This window comes from Amblyraja radiata, chromosome 2, assembly GCF_010909765.2.
Source record: "Amblyraja radiata isolate CabotCenter1 chromosome 2, sAmbRad1.1.pri, whole genome shotgun sequence".
Classification (NCBI taxonomy): Eukaryota; Metazoa; Chordata; class Chondrichthyes; order Rajiformes; family Rajidae; genus Amblyraja; species Amblyraja radiata.
In genome coordinates, this window is record NC_045957.1 from 64,010,924 (window position 1) to 64,027,103 (window position 16,180).

Genomic DNA, 16,180 nt, shown 5'->3' on the forward strand with positions numbered 1-16,180 from the left:
ATATCCTATTACCTATTGTGGAACCGACGGCAAAAAAACCATTAACGTCCTTTAACGAAAAACGTTTTTGAATGTGATTTGGCAGCTAACACTTTGGACTCAGCACAAGGTTCAAGCACAAATAGTTATCATCAGCAGTAAGATTTGCTGCTACTAAGATTGCACCAACCTTCAAACATTTTCCAAAGACGTGCTGCTATGCAAATGTCTCACAGGGAAATGTCACATCACGGCCTGGATGTGTCCCGGACAGCGGAGGCCTGGATGTGTCCCGGACAGCAGAGGCCTGGATGTGTCCCGGACAGCAGAGGCCTGGATGTGTCCCGGACAGCAGAGGCCTGGATGTGTCTCGCACAGCGGAGGCCTGGATGTGTCCCGGACAGCAGAGGCCTGGATGTGTCCCGGACAGCGGAGGCCTGGATGTGTCCCGGACAGCGGAGGCCTGGATGTGTCCCGGACAGCTGAGGCCTGGATGTGTCCCGGACAGCGGAGGCCTGGATGTGTCCCGGACAGCAGAGGCCTGGATGTGTCCCGGACAGCAGAGGCCTGGATGTGTCCCGGTCAGCAGTGGCCTGGATGTGTCCCGGACAGCAGAGGCCTGGATGTGTCTCGGACAGCAGAGGCCTGGATGTGTCCTGGACAGCAGAGGCCTGGATGTGTCCCAGACAGCAGTGGCCTGGATGTGTCCCGGACAGCTGAGGCCTGGATGTGTCCCGGACAGCAGAGGCCTGGATGTGTCCTGGACAGCAGAGGCCTGGATGTGTCCCGGACAGCGGAGGCCTGGATGTGTCCCGGACAGCTGAGGCCTGGATGTGTCTCGGACAGCGGAGGCCTGGATGTGTCCCGGACAGCAGAGGCCTGGATGTGTCCCGGACAGCAGAGGCCTGGATGTGTCCCGGACAGTAGAGGCCTGGATGTGTTTACAGAACCAGAAGACCACATTTCATTGATCTCCATGAAGGAAGGTGTCTTTAACTATTTGTTGAAGCGAGACACAAAATGCTGGGGTAACTCAGTGGGACAGGCAGCATCTCTGGAGAGAAGGAATGGGTGACACTTTGGGTCGAGACCCTTCTTTGTTGCTTGGTTTACTTGATGGTAACTTTAGTACTCTTAAAGCCAATTAGTATCTTCTTATTCAGCAAAATACAAAAATCACAAGGAGAGTGTTCTCCTGGTCCTCGCCTTTAACCCCACAAACCTTCACATCCAACACGTCATTCTCCAACATTTCCGCCAGCTTCAATGTGATTCCACCACCAGTTACATTTTCCCAACCCCACCCCCTTTCCGTTTTCCGTAGAGACCACTTCCACCGCAAGACATTGGTTCACTCACCTCTTCCGTCCCAAATTACCCACTCCCCAGGTACTTTCCCTACAACTGAAGGAGGTGTAATACGTGTCCCTATGCCTCCTTACTCACATCCATCCAGTGACCCCAGCAGCTCTTCCAGGTAAAACAGTCTCATCTCTTCTCTAATCTCATCTATTGCATCTGGTGCTCCCCATGTGGCCTCCTTTAATCTGTACGACCAAACATAGACTAGGCAACTGTTTCGCTGAACACTTGCGCTCTGTCCACCTACGCCTGCTGGATCTCTTGGTTGTTAAACTTTTTAACATTCCTTCCCATACTGAACTTTATGTCCTGGGCCACCTCAATTGCCAGTGAGGCCACAAGTAAACTGGAGGACCAGAACAGCGTTTCTTATTCCAGTTGAGTAGCCTTCAACCCAATGATATGACCCCCCCCCCCCCCCCCCCCCCCCAGTCCCTTCTGCTGGTGTCACTTCTCTCATCAACCTACAACCTTTTGTCTCCTCTTTGTCGCTAGCCTTGTCCATCCATCTGCGGACAAAAGCAACGATCATAGAGCAGAATAGATTACATTTCTGGTGTTTTGACGTTATATATTGCCCCAGAAAGACACAAAATGCTGGAGTAACTCAGCGGGACAGGCAGCAACTCTGGAGAGAAGGAATGGGTCACGTTTTGCGTCGAGACCCTTCTTCAGACCTTCTTCAGATTATATATTGCCCTCTTGTGGCCAAAAGAGAACATAACTGAAATGGGAGCAGGCACTATCATGACCTTTCACATGTTCCTATCTGATTAACATGTCAAAATGCATTAGATTTTATTAAAGCTAAATTAAAATCAAACCATAGGTTTAGGTAACAAAGGAAAACACAAACTGCAGATCCTGAAAATCAAAAATAGAAACAGTAAATGCAGGAAACTCTCAGCAAGTTAGGCAGCATATGTGATGAATAAAAATTAGCATTTGATAAAAACAGAAAATGCTGGAATCATTCAACATATTCTGCTGAATATTTGCAGTCTTTATGTTTATATTTCCAATATCTGCAGTTATTTGATTACTATTTCCTCAAAACTGGTAATAGAAATAAAAGTTTTGAGACAAAGTAAAAAGGGAGGGGAGGGGTAGTGAGAAGATAAAGTTTGTATAGAGTAGCGGTGACAATGTAACAGTTAAAGACAAAACTGCGTGAAGGGATTGGTGAGTAACAAAGATCAGATTTAAATGAAATAAAAGCAGAATAATTATCTGAAACCATCAGAATTTTTTTTCTGCATTTTCTTTCTTCTGACAATTTAAATGTTTGCCTGCATCTCCTTAGTTTGCAACTTTTAGAATGTTAGAAGTAAGGATGTACAAGCTGTTGACACTCACTATTTTTAGGCAGCCAGTATTCTGCAGTGCCATTCAACCCAATTTATTTACTTTTCTCTTCTGTACATCTAGGTGTACAGGAATAATATAGACCGACTGAGTTTGAATTGTGCATTGATGAGCCCACACTTTTGATTTGGTTAGTTCCAGTTACTGCTTCGGGTACTAGCTTATCATCGCAATGTGACTCTTCTAAAGGAACATGAACTACAAGCTTCGACTGTGGTAATCTGGATTTGTATATTGAGTAAGGCGAGCATGGTTTATCTTTAGATTTTACTTTACATTGCAAATGTGCAGATGGGTAAAGCTGACCTGTTATTTGTTTGGGTTTGGTTTGTTGCACAGTAGCATACCTGGTTCATGTAGTTATAGAGTCATACAGCACGGAAACTAATGTCCTGTTCTACCTACATGTGATGCATGCCCCTCCATTCCCTGTGTAACCATGTGCCAATTTAAAAAGTTCTTAAGTGTCACTATTGGATCTGCCTCCGCCACCACACTGATGCTGGCAAGCTGTGTCTGAGCATCAACTTATCAACCAGCATATGAGAGGATGGGCCTTAATTTGTCCACCCATTCGCTGCCAACCTGTCCCTGCCCACTACTGCACTACATTGCCTTCCAACAGTAAAAACTCATGACAAATGCCTCAAAAATGTAGTGCGCTTGTTGTATCTCAGGAAGTATCTCTTAATAAAGGCAGGCATAGATGACGAGATTCACAATGCCATCAGTCTGCCAGAATAACCTTTGGAATTGAGGTTAGGACTGTTAAGATTAAAACCCCCAGACTTGGCAAAAATAATTTGGACTACAGGGCAGCAGTGATCCTTGGACCCTTTGTGCTTCTTACTCTGGGCTACCTACAGCAGGCATCAAATATTTCCAACTTCATCTCCACAAAAGCCTACTAATACATGCAAGGATAAGCATCCTCCCACAGGCCAACATCCCAAGCACTGAGACCCGAGTTAAATTGCTATATTAATCAGGCCACTTTGTTTGCAATGTAGCCACAGTCTGCCATCAACCTTTGGCCCATGACAACCTAATGACGATCATGGTGGCGCAGCGGTACAGTTGCTGCCTTACAGTGAATGCAGCGCCGGAGACCTGGGTTCGATCCTGACTACGGGTGCTGTCTGTACTGTCTGTCTGTACGGGTGCTGTCTGTACGGAGTTTGTACGTTCTCCCGGTGACCTGCGAGGGTTTTCTCCGAGATCTTCGGTTTCCTTCCACACTCCAAAGACGTACAGGTTTGGAGGTTAATTGGTTTGGTAAATGTAAAAATTGTCCCTAGTGGGTGTAGGATAGTGTTAATGTCTGGGGATAGCTGGTCAGCGCGGACCCGGTGGGTTGAAGGGCCTGTTTTCGCGCTGTATCTCTAAACTAAACTAGAGAGGGACATTTTTTTAGATTGTATTCGGGATCTTGAGGCTCTGCACTAGGAACATAAGTCCAGCGTAAAAGGCCAAAAGGAGTGCACTACCATGTACAGTATCGACCCACTGACTGCTCAGACGTCTGTGGGAGAGTCTGTGGTTCCCATACTGGTCTCATTAGCCACCTGAGAACCTACAAAACCAGAGTGGAAGTAAGTCATCTTCTATCCCAAGGAATTATCCAAATAGAAGACTAATGCCCCTGTCCCACTTAGGAAACCTGAACGGAAACCTCTGGAGACTTTGCGCCTCACCCAAGATTTCCGTGCGGTTCCCGGAGGTTGCAGGTGGTTGACGGAGGTTGCAGATAGTGGAAGCAGGTAGGGAGACTGACAAAAACCTCCGGGAACCGCACGGAAACCTTGGGTGGGGCGCAAAGTCTCCAGAGGTTTCCATTCAGGTCTCCTAAGTGGGACAGGGGCATTATTTTCTGAATTATATTCTGAGCTATTTTCCTATGCCATACTCTTTGCAGTTCATCAGCCCCACCCTTGGCTTGCAATGTTCCTCTGCCATTCCAGCAGCAAGCTCATCTTCATTTCTGATGCTGCTTTTTTCAAAAGGATTAGTCTCATATTTTTGAAAGACTTTTGACTAACATCGTGACTGGACCTGTCCAGAAAAAGGTTGTTTGGCAACTTTGTGGAAGGAATATTCATACACATTCATATTTCCATAAAACACAAATGTTCATGCATCTCTCATTTGCATGCTGCTTATCATTTTCTAGGAGAGTTTAAGACTATATGAATCTTGAACAAGATAAATTGAGCAGTAGTTTTGTTAAAAGATCAAGACTTTATTCAGTACAGAATTCTACACTTAACGACAGAGTCAATTGAGCTCCACAGGTAAACTACGTTTTCTGTCCATTCTCCTCTTTCCGGTCTGCCCATGTGTCCCTTAAGCTTGGCGACTCTTTATTGCATCTACTTAGTTTTATCCCTCAATCCACACCCACATAGGTTCTTTCAGCATCCACTTAATTGCATTGTTTTTATAGTAAAAAATGGAACACTCATCAACGACCTCAGGTCCTCTTATCTCGCTCATGTCAGTACCTAATGTTAGTTCTGCCACTATTTACTGTTACCTTCCACACAACTGATTCTACCCTACATCTCCTGATCTCCTCCTATCTTGTGAATAATTGTTCATACCCCAACTTGTTCTGCAACATCTCCACTGTTTAACCTTAATTTACTAATTCAAGCTTCATATCAGATTTAATGATGTTAATTTTTCAACCATTCACAAAAGCTCAAGAGAGGTTTGTTTGACTGGTGATTTGATGTTTATCACTGCGTCATCCAGTGCAAGGAATCACACAAACAATGTAATACAGTGGCTGAAATGGGGTGAACGCAGGATTTGCCAACATTACATTGCACAGGCAAAAAGTGACCCAAAAAAAGGAAGAAAACTGTAGACTGAATAATTCTGAAGCAGGGCGTTTTACAGACGTTTTGTCAATCTTTTGTAGAGGTTTTGTACATGAAGAAAATTGTCAGCAAAATTTGTCACAATTAAATGATAGTGTAAAAACATGTACTAAAGATATACTATGGGCTGTTCACATTAATTTTGGATGAGGATGTCAAGTTCGGACAATTATCTCCTATGAGACCCAAATCATAGCATAATAAGATAGATTTTCACAACTCAAATTGCACAAAGGCACACAAACTAAAAAACAATTACCTATGTGACAATGAAAACTACTTTCTATTTTGTCATGAATCGTTTTGGCTATGTGCAAAATCATTCTGCTAAATACCTTCAAACAGCAAGTTAAAGAAAAACTAAGCCAAGTGAACCATTCTCTGTGTCAGATTATTTAATCAATGAGGGATATTGTCATGCACATTTCGTGTACAATTTCTTATATTTCCACATTGCCTTAATATCCAAAATAACCCCCCCCCCTCCAAACAAACAAAAAACATTCAATGCTTTGGCATGTACCAAGGATTGAAAATACTTTCAGAACCTTTCCTTTATTTGGACACCAGTCTATCAGGAGATATGGAAGTTTATATCAATCAACATTATGAAAATGAATGTTGGTGTCATATGCAGCAGTAATGCTTTTGACAAATAGAAGTGAATGCATTTTTTTGAGTGAACACATCTACAACACGGAGATACAGGGACAACAAACCACTTGTCCCAAGTCTCTTAAGTTATAACAAATTTCTCTCAATCACTCTAGCTTTGTGCTGCACAGCCTTTCTCAAGCGTTATTTCCCTATCCGCATGGTTCTATATTATGAACTTAATAATCTTCCCTGAATTCCCATATCCTGCTTCAAAGAATGGGCATTGCTGAAGCTTATACAATCAGCTTAATATTATTCTCATACCGATGATAGGCCACTGACCTGAAACGTTAACTTTGTTCCTCTCTCTGTAGATGTTGACAGTTTCCACAATTTTCAATATTTAACTCAGATGTTTGAGTCCATCAACATTATCTACAAGGTTGATATTACTGTGCAGCACACAGATGCTTGAAAGGAATAGACCACATTGAGATAATTTATTTATCACATGCAAAATATTTGCACACCAACCACTGTAGTTGGTCAGATCACAGATGGCAACGAGTCGTCATGCAGGAGAGTTTATAACTCCTGGTTGAGGTGTCCCTGAACAACTGCAGAGGTCAGATAGGAGTATTACCCAACAACTAGCACGGTGAGCAGTGACTTTAAAGTACACAAAATCATGAGAGGTATAGTCATTTCCCCAGGGTGGATGAATCCAGATCAAAGAGCACATAGGTGTAAGATGAGGGGAAATATTTAAGAGATCTGTGGGGCAATTTCTTGGCACAGAGGATGATGTGTATATGGAACGAGTTGCCAAACGTAGCTGTAGAGGCAGGCGCAATGGCAACATTTAAAATACATTAGTTTCCGTGCTGTATGACTCTATAACTACATGAACCAGGTATGCTACTGTGCAACAAACCAAACCAAAACAAATAACAGGTCAGCTTTACCCACCTGCACAATTGCAATGTAAAGTAAAATCTAAAGCTAAACCATGCTCGCCTTACTCAATATACAAATCCAGATTACCACAGTGGAAACTTGTAGAAGCTTACATGTTCACTTTAGAAGAGTCACACTGCGATGATAAGCTAGTACCCGAAGCAGCAACTGGAACTAACCAAATCAAAAGTTTGGAAGTATCAGTGCACATTTCAAACTCAGGCGGTCTATATTATTCCTGTACACCTAGATGTACAGAAAAGAAAAGTAAAGAAATCAGGTTGAATGGCACTGCAGAATACTGGCTGCCTAAAAATAGTGAGTGTCAACAGCTTGTACATCCTTACTCCTAACATTCTAAAAGTTGTTGCAAACTATGGAGATGCAGGCAAACATTTAAATCGTCAGAAGAAAGAAAATGCAGAAAAAAATTCTAATGGTTTCAGATAATTATTCTGCTTTTATTTCATTTAAATCTGACCTTTGTTACTCACCAATCCCTTCACGCAGTTTTGTCTTTAACTGTTATATTGTCACCGCTACTCTATACAAACTTTATCTTCTCACTACCCCTCCCCTCCCTTTTTACTCTGTCTTAAAACTTTTATTTCTATTACCAGTTTTGAGGAAATAGTAATCAAATAACTGCAGATATTGGAAATATAAACATAAACTGCAAATATTCAGCAGAATATGTTGAATGATTCCAGCATTTTCTGTTTTTATCTTCTGTTATTTTATTTCTGCTAATTTTTATTCACCACATATGCTGCCTAACTTGCTGAGAGTTTCCTGCATTTTCTGTTTCTATTTCTGATTTTCAGGATCTGCAGTTTGTGTTTTCCTTTGTTGCAGAACAAGTTGGGGTATGAACAATTATTAAGGAAAGATAGTACAAATGAACTTCCACCAAGGCAAATATTGATTTTTATTGCATATGTTTTCAGACCAAATTATTCAGTGCTCGTAATTTGAGCGGTGATGAACAAGCTCAAGGACCGCTCCAGCTGACTGTTCCTCAACAGTTACTGAATGCTGGACTAGTTTGTGAAGGCCCTATCTGAACACGATTGGTAGATGCTGATCTACAGCAGGCACTATTATTGATCAAACACCTTGAACAATAAAATGTCATTGGTCTGCTTGGAACCAGCTTATGGCACTATAATATTCTGTACATTTCATTTTAACAACATAAACAAAGATTGCCTTAAGGAATGATCTTGTCTAATGCTTGAAGTTAAGCTTAAACTTTTCATATTCACACCTAGCCCTTCATTTCTCTTCCTGTGTTGTATTGACTTAATCTTGTCCATTGTGTTTGCAAGTCTTGGAACAGATTGCACTAGAACACAACTGACAGGGGCCTGTCCTTGCATTTAAATAAGTTATCAAATGTACATCTCAAACAATTTAGCTTGGAACGTGATTTTTGTTTTGTGTATGTTTTACAGCTTGATGAGCTTTCTTCAGCAGAACAGCCAAATCTGCTTGGACTACAGGAACTGGATTCAACGCAAGCACAGAGGGTCAAGGAACTGCTGCAGATATTAGGCTACAGCTGCCCAAATGAGCAGGGCTCTTTGAAAAAAGATATCACAACACCAGAGATATTAACAGCAGCATTCTACCTTGTCAGTGCTCTAGCTGGTAAGAGGATATAAAGTTTCATGCTTGGAAGGGTTTTGAAATATTAATCGAGAATAAATTCATTTTCAGAATAAGTGCTTTGTCCAACATAATTTCCTGTGATGCCTGCAGGCATTATCTGCCTAGAAATTAGCTGAATCTCCAGTGAAAAAAACAGAAATATCCAGTTCTTTCTGTTCAGGCTGCAGAGGGAGAACGCTGCAAAAATTTTAATATAATTTTAATGCAATAATTAAGATTCTTATCCATTCACTACAATTGAAATTGATGAAGATACACATGACATCAGGCAGCAATGTAGAGCAAAGAACAGTTAATGTTTCAGGTGTTCATTCAATAGAATCTAAAATTAGCTGAGAGGTTATCCTTGTTTCCAAACAACATCATAAATGCCACCCGATTCTCTAAGTGTATAAAATCATGAGAGGAATAGATCGGGTAGATGTACAGTCTCTTGCCCAGAGTAGGTAAATCAAGGACCAGAGGACATGGGTTCAAGATGAAGAGGGAAAGATTTAATAGGAATCAAAAGGGGTAACTTTTCCCACAAAGGGCGGTGGATGTATGGAATGCGCTGCCAGAGGAGGTAGTTGAAGATGGGACTATCCCAATGTTTAAGAAGCAGTTAGATAGGTACATGGAGAGGACAGGTTTGGAGGGAAATGGACCAAACACAGGCACGTTGGACAAATGTAGCAGGGACATGTTGGCTGGTGTGGGCTAGTTGGGTTGAAGGGCCTGTTTCCATGGTGCATGACTCTAGGATTAGCACTTTGTTTAACTTCAGTGTTTAAATATCTGTAGTATTTGACTTTTGTCACCATTTTAAACAATGAGCTCTGTCAGAACCAGTGAATCTTTGGCTAGATACTTCATGCTGATGATCATTATTTAATTTATTTTCAATGTTTAGATCTATCAGGCTACTTTGCAGCCAAATTATTTAGAATAGATTAATCACAACCTTTTGTTTAGCATTTTCTTAAAATATTCTTTAACATTGCAAGGTAAATTAATTAAAGTTACAGCTCTATTAGTGTTTAAATAGCTTAAAGCAACCATACCTTCTCATTTGTTTAGGAATGTCTGAAGAAAGTCTTGCAGTCTTGGGTATTTGCTGTGAAACTCAAATTCTTCCAACTTTGCATTATTTGGTAAGTCATAAATGATGGTGCGCATGTCTTTTCTTTTCCAGTGCTTTTATCTTATCGTGTACTGTCCCCTTCAAATGCCTCCCTAGTACAAATTTGGGTATCATATAAATGATGCTAAATGGATTAGACGTACCATTTCTTCTCAGTTGTGAACATGTTATTTTCACGAAGTATTGTTCACCCCGCCCTGTAGCAACTATTCAACTATATGACTAGGAGAAACAAATTAGAACAATGTTGTTTGAAATATCTAGCAGGCATCATCAGGCACCCAAGATGAAACTTTACATTCTAGGACATCTGAGATGTACTCTTTTGTGAACGTTGTTTTTCCCCCCTTCTGTCACAGATGGATCCCTTACAGAACAAGGATAGAGTTCCCCTGGTCCTCTCTTTCACCCCACCAGTCACCGCGTCCAACATTTTTGTCACCTGCAAAGTGTTCCAACCACTTCTCATCTTCCCATCACCACCATTTATTTTTTTACTTCTGCAGAGACCGCTCCCCTGCAATTCCTCCCTTCCCACTCACACCACCGCCTCCCCATGTACTTTTCCCTGCAACTGCAGAAAAGGCAACACCTGGCCTTGTATCTCCTTCCTTGCCATTCCAGGTGAGATAGATATTCATGTGCACCTCCTCTAACCTCATCTACTGGATCCAGTGATCCCGATGTGGTCTCCTATACATCGGCAAGACCAAGTGTAGATTCGGTGACTGTTTCGCTGAGCACTTGCACCCTATCTGCATAATCTATAACCATATCAACTCCATTTCCCTTTCCTACACTGGCCATTCTGTCCTGGGCTGTTTCCCTCGCTGCAGTGAGACAACATGCAAAATGGAGAATAGCACCTCATATTTTGCTTGGGTGGCTTACAACCCAATGGTACGAAGATTGAAATTGTCCAATATTAGGTAACCTCTATCTACCCCCCCCCCCCCCCCCCTTGTGTCCCACCTGGACTCCCCCTATTTCTCCCCTTCTCCTAGTTTCCTCTCATTGACTTCACAATCTGCAACTCTTCAAACCTGTCTCACAGCTTCTGCTCTTATCTCTAGCTTTTGTTTCAACCACCTGCCTATCAAAACCTCCCTTCGCCTATGTCCACTTACTACCTGCTATGCTTTGTCCTGCCTTTCCCCGCATTTTTATCCACCCACTATAATCAGTCTGAAGAAAGGTCTCGACCCGAAATGTCACCAATCCATTGCCCAGAGATGCTGCATGGTCTGCTGAGTTATTCCTGCACTTTGTGCCCTTTTCTGGCATCATCTGAATGCTGACATACTGCAGAAAATGCAAAGGCCATATTTTATTATGTTTGTTTAGGGTCACTTTTCATTAACTAACCACTTTCGACTGTAAGAAATGCTTTGTCAAGGACTACAATTCATGCTAACTGACATTGTGCAAGGATCAGTACATTATTTTGATTTTCTCCATCCTGTTCCGTGTAAGAGTTTGGGTGAAATAAAGCAAGTTGATTTCAGATAATATGTCCTCTTTACAGATGAATAATGTCCCTGATGATGGAATTGTTCCTGTTGATAATCCAAACATGCTGCCCCTGCAAGAAGAGGACAACTTCTACATAGCTCACCGGCTATTTGCATTATCAAATATTTGCCTTGAAGTCAGAGAAACAGCAATCAAAGTTATAACCGATGATCAACCTGGTATGGCTCCTGTGCTTCTCTGCATAGTTCTGCAAGGATTTGCCATCCTGAGTGGAATCAAAAGGAATACGAGTGATCCAAAGACGCAGACTTGAAAAACATTTAAAAGGAGCTTCACCACATTTAATAATTTAGGGACATTCAATATAGTTGAAGCATTCTTTGGATAACTTGGATATGATTAATATTCAAGGGGTAGATGAAAGGATTACAGTAGTCCTGAATTATAGAAACATAGAAAATAGGTGCAGGAGTAGGTCATTCGGCCCTTCGAGCCTGCACCGCCATTCAATATGATCATGGCTGATCATCCAACTCAGTATCCTATACCTGCCTTCTCTGCATACCCACTGATCCCTTTAGCCACAAGGGCCACATCTAACTCCCTCTTAAATATAGCCAATGAACTGGTCTCAACTACCTTCTGTGGCAGAGAATTCCACAGATTCACCACTCTTTGTGTAAAAAAAGATTTTCTCATCTCGGGCCTAAAAGACTTCCCTCTTATCCTTAAACTGTGACCCCTTGTTCTGGACTTCCCCAACATCGGAAACAATCTTCCTGCACCTAGCCTGTCCAACCCCCTAAGAATTTTGTACGTTTCTATAAGATCCCCCCTCAATCTTCTAAATTCTAGCAATTATAATTGAGATGCACATTATATACTGTTCATAATATTTTCATCCTTCAGGAAATTGTAGAAGAGTAATGTTGAGTTTGATGTGAAAAGATTAGGAATTGTGGATGAGTGTTGTAGAATTGTCAGCAAGGAGTGATCAAAATGTCCCTATTAGCAAAAATGGCAATGCCATTGCTAATTCTATATAAGAAATATAATCAGGAAAAGCATCTTGAATGGAAAACTATGTTGATTTATGACAAGAAATTAGTTTAGAATTGTGTGGCATGAAATTCCATGTGCTTTGCTCCACGTTCAAAAATTCAGAGCATTGGCTTTCTCACAGATTTCTGAGAAATCTAAGCTTGGACCAATATAATCTTTAGTTGAAAATATTAAAGGTTAGTCATCTGAATATTCCATGTTAAGATTCAGCTAAAACGAAACTCAATTCTATTTTTAGACTTAATTTTATTAAAATAAAGTGTATTTACTAATGTGGATTTCTATGAAATATTTAGTAGAATTTACAAGTAAAGATTCATTTGCTATTATGAATAATGCCTGTTATACTCTAAAATCTGTTAATTTTATTAAAGCACTAACTTTGACATCTCAAATATTAATTTGTTAACTATGACAATAAAAGCTATAATTTTGAACGATGTTCTCGACCTTTCCTAGGTTTGTGGAGGTACACTTTTGATTATCAAGGGTGAAACTGTAGTTTACCTCTTAATTCTGATTGTGAAGGCAGCTTTTACTGTTGGTGCCATCATAACACTTCAGCTATTTTTTAACATATATGTCTGCAGATAAATGTAAATTAATTCATTTTATTAGATTTGGTATCTAAGATATTTGTTGATTAATAAGTCAGTTAAATAAACACTTTGGTTTGCTTCTTATGAGACAATTATGCTAAAGTATTGCTATTTAAAATATTCTTGGAATTACGAGTTGAATGTGCTGTCAAGACTGCCAAATTCCAACTTCATCAGCAAAAGAAATGCTTGTTGAGTTCCTCCAACCAGTTTGTAACAGCGAGATGAATCTGTGTGCATTTTGACTAATATAACAAATATTTTTGCTGGGGATATTTTCGGTGTGCTAAAACGAGACGATACCCCAAGCAGGAGTTTGGTCCATATTCCTGCATGACACTTCTGTTACAATATTTTAACCATTAAAGATAATGAAACTCAGAAGGCCTGGCTACATAACCTGAACCCATCACAAGCTAAACATCTGGTCTGATATCGAAAGGTATTATCAGATCTTGAGCTCGGATTACATTTGGATTTACCATGGTTGGGTTGGGTTTTAACCTGATATCTGAAGAAGCCTCTAAGAAACTGATGCTCAGCTGTGTATGAAGTAATATGTAATCTTCTGACTTTATGGTCAAAAATTACTATGGGCTTTTGATCAACTGGGCAAGTGCTCTGAATTGAATATGTTTATTGTCATTGCACAAAACTGAGCAACGAAATTCCATTTGCTTCTCCTCCGTTAAAAGAAATACAACACGACAACCAATACACATATGTACAGTTAATAGTAAAATAATAACACATTTTTAAAAGAGTTTAAAAGAATTTAGCGGTATTCCTCGAAGTTACTTCTTGCTTCCCAGTGTTCACTATTGGAGTTAAGCTCTTTTATCGCACATGGGTAGAAACTATTTTTTAGTCTAGTGCGAGCCTGCAGAGACCTGAATCGCCTCCCAGAGGGTAGCAGAGTAAAAAGGTGGTTGGCAGAGTGGGATGTGTCCTTCTTGATATTTATGGCCCTGCGCAAGCATCGGGCCATAAATCGGCAGAGTGGGATAAGGAGAATCCAATAACGGAAGTATATCGTCAAGCATGGGAAAATGAAATGGGATTGGCTATAACAAAAGAAAACTGGGAAGAAAGTCTACAACGAATACACCGGTGTTCATTAAACGCCAGACATATACTGATACAATTTAAAGTATTATATAGGTTACATTATTCGAAAACTAAATTAAATAGTATTTTTCCGAATCTCTCCGCTATTTGTGATAAGTGCAAGAAAGCAGAGGCAAATTTAATACATAGTTTCGTTACATGTCCTAAATTGAATTATTACTGGACAGAAATCTTTAAAGTTATTTCTGAAGTCATCAAAGTTAAATTGGACCCTAACCCAAAGCTAATAATATTTGGAATTCCGGATTTACATCTATCACTTACAGTAAATCAAAGAAATTTCTTTGATTACTGTTTAATAATTGGGAAAAAAATCATATTGAAATTTTGGAAGGGAACATTATCCCCCACAACCAAAATGTGGGCAACAGAGATGATGGAGACGTTACATCTGGAAAGAATTAGATTTGTCCTATTGGACAAGTATAATTCTTTTGAACAGATATGGTCTCCATATATACAGTATTTAGAGAAGTAGCTGTTCTTGGCAACACAGCTCGACGTGCACCCTGCGGGATTTGGTGAGAATAATTCATTTTTATATTGGAATTACATATATGTCTTTATTGATACTATCACTTGTAGTAGTGTTATTAATAATACATATTGTGGTTACTAAAAATGTTTTTTTTTTTTTTTTTTTTTTTTTTTTCGTTTCTCTTTTCTTTCCTATATATAATCAAATTATTATTTAATCACTCTCTTAATGATTTATTCTTTCTCTATTCTTTCTCTATCATTATTTCTAAAAAAACAGTAGATAAGTATTACTAGTGTTTTACTTAATGCAAATTGAATTAATTTGATATAAAGTTGTTTGAAGCATTGTAATTGATTACCTTTAATAAAAAAATATATTACAGAAACTATTTTTTAGTCTAGTGCGAGCCTGCAGAGACCTGAATCGCCTCCCAGAGGGTAGCAGAGTAAAAAGGTGGTTGGCAGAGTGGGATGTGTCCTTCTTGATATTTATGGCCCTGCGCAAGCATCGGGCCTTGTATATGTCATCCAAGGAGGGCAGGTTAGCGTTTGTAATGCGCTGCGCAGTTTTTATAATTCCCTGCAGCGCCCTCCTCTCAGCCACAGTACAGCTGGCAAACCACACCAGGATTCCATAGGTGAGGATACTTTCCACGGCGCATCGATAGAAGGACAACAGCAGCGGCTGTGAGATGTTAGCTCTCCGTAGAGACCTCAGGAAATACAGCCGCTGATGAGATTTCTTCAAGAGAGTGACGGTGTTCATTTGCCATTTGAGGTCCTGGGAGATGTTTATTCCCAGGAACTTAAAGTCGTTGACTCTCTCCACCATGTCTCCTTTGATGTATAAGGGAGCAGGTTCCTCTCTCCTCTTCCTCCTGGTCAACGACAAGTTCTTTTGTCTTTGATGGGTTTAGTACCAGGTTGTTTTTGGTACACCAGACGGTCAGTTTTTGGACTTCATCCCTGTAGGCAGACTCGTCATCGTTGTTTATCAGTCCCACCACAGTCGTGTCATCCGCAAACTTGATGATCCTGTTTGTACTGTGTGTTGGTATACAGTCATAAGTGTATATTGTATACAAGATGGGACTCAGCACACAACCTTGTGGCGCTCCTGTGCTAAGCGTCAGGACTGGGGAGTAATTGGACCCCATCCTGACAGTCTGTGGGCTGTCTGTTAAAAAGTCCTTAATCCATCCGCATGTGTTTGCATTAACGCCTAGATCAGACAGTTTGTCCACCATTCTGAGGATTGGCTAATGGAGTTTAATGCCGATACATGCGCATTTTGGGAAGTCAAACCTGGCAGGACATTCACAGTGACTGGCAAGTCCCTGGGTGGTGTTAGGTTTGAGCAGTACACGGACACAGTTCTCTGAAAATAACTATAAATCTTAAACATGATTATTTTATCCAACCAATATATTCAGTTACATAGCATGGAATAGCCAAATGGAAGAAATGTCAGTGACATTATTACCTTCATCTTTCAGCACATA

General features: G+C 40.6%; 1 long non-coding RNA gene across 1 annotated transcript; it reads left to right on the plus strand.

Annotated features, from left to right (window-relative positions):
* Positions 1-11,453: 11,453 nt before the first annotated feature.
* LOC116990355 lies at positions 11,454-12,912 on the plus strand. The gene is made up of 2 exons (XR_004416525.1): positions 11,454-11,843; positions 12,265-12,912. It is a non-coding gene; the product is annotated as an uncharacterized LOC116990355 (long non-coding RNA).
* The last annotated feature ends 3,268 nt before the right edge of the window (positions 12,913-16,180 follow it).